The sequence below is a fragment of the Manacus vitellinus genome, unplaced genomic scaffold (assembly GCF_001715985.3).
Source record: "Manacus vitellinus isolate BGI_N305 unplaced genomic scaffold, ASM171598v3 scaffold_1_pilon, whole genome shotgun sequence".
Lineage (NCBI taxonomy): Eukaryota > Metazoa > Chordata > Aves > Passeriformes > Pipridae > Manacus > Manacus vitellinus.
The window spans coordinates 10410309-10410793 of record NW_021939396.1 but is presented as its reverse complement, the minus strand read 5'-3'; the positions used below and the strand labels follow the sequence as shown (position 1 = coordinate 10410793).

The 485-nt window shown below is 56.7% G+C and overlaps 1 protein-coding gene across 1 annotated transcript in view; it reads right to left on the bottom strand.

Moving 5' to 3' along the window:
• The window catches only part of MTSS1 (MTSS I-BAR domain containing 1), a 124578-nt gene extending 124551 nt beyond the window's left edge, over positions 1-27 (bottom strand). Inside the window, exon 1 of the mRNA XM_018076908.2 lies at positions 11-27. The gene's annotated coding sequence lies outside the window, so the exon portion shown is untranslated. The remainder of the gene's footprint in view (positions 1-10) is intronic.
• Positions 28-485: the final 458 nt, after the last annotated feature.

Sequence of the window (485 nt, the reverse complement as noted above, 5' to 3'; positions counted from 1 at the left end):
TGGTCCCTACTTCGGGGCAGGCGCCGACTGCGTGTCTTCGGCTCGGCGAAGAAGCGGTTTTCTTCGCCGAAATGGCCGAAATTCGTCTCTGCTGGTGAAAAGCATCTGCCTCGACACCCCCGATACCGAGCTGAGAGCCCTCAGCAAAGCAACACCCTGGGTTGTACAGCCGGCAGCGGCTGTGCGGCTGTTCCCTCATCCTGTCCCACACATGCCAGACGATACCCAAGGGTGTGAGAGTGGGTTGTATAAAATGTGGGGTTTTAAAGTAATTCAGTTTGCACATTAACTGTGCCAAATTTTGCGAAACATTTGGTCGAAATCCTCTGTTTCTGCACGTAGGCAGTCAGTGGCTCACCCTACACGTGTAACAGCGGAACAGGAGCAGCACCGAGGGTCCCCGAGACCCCCGTTGGCATAAATGGAGCAGTGCCCCGCTGTTTTGGGGAGCAGAGCTCCAAAGGTCCTGCTGCCGCCCAGCCCCG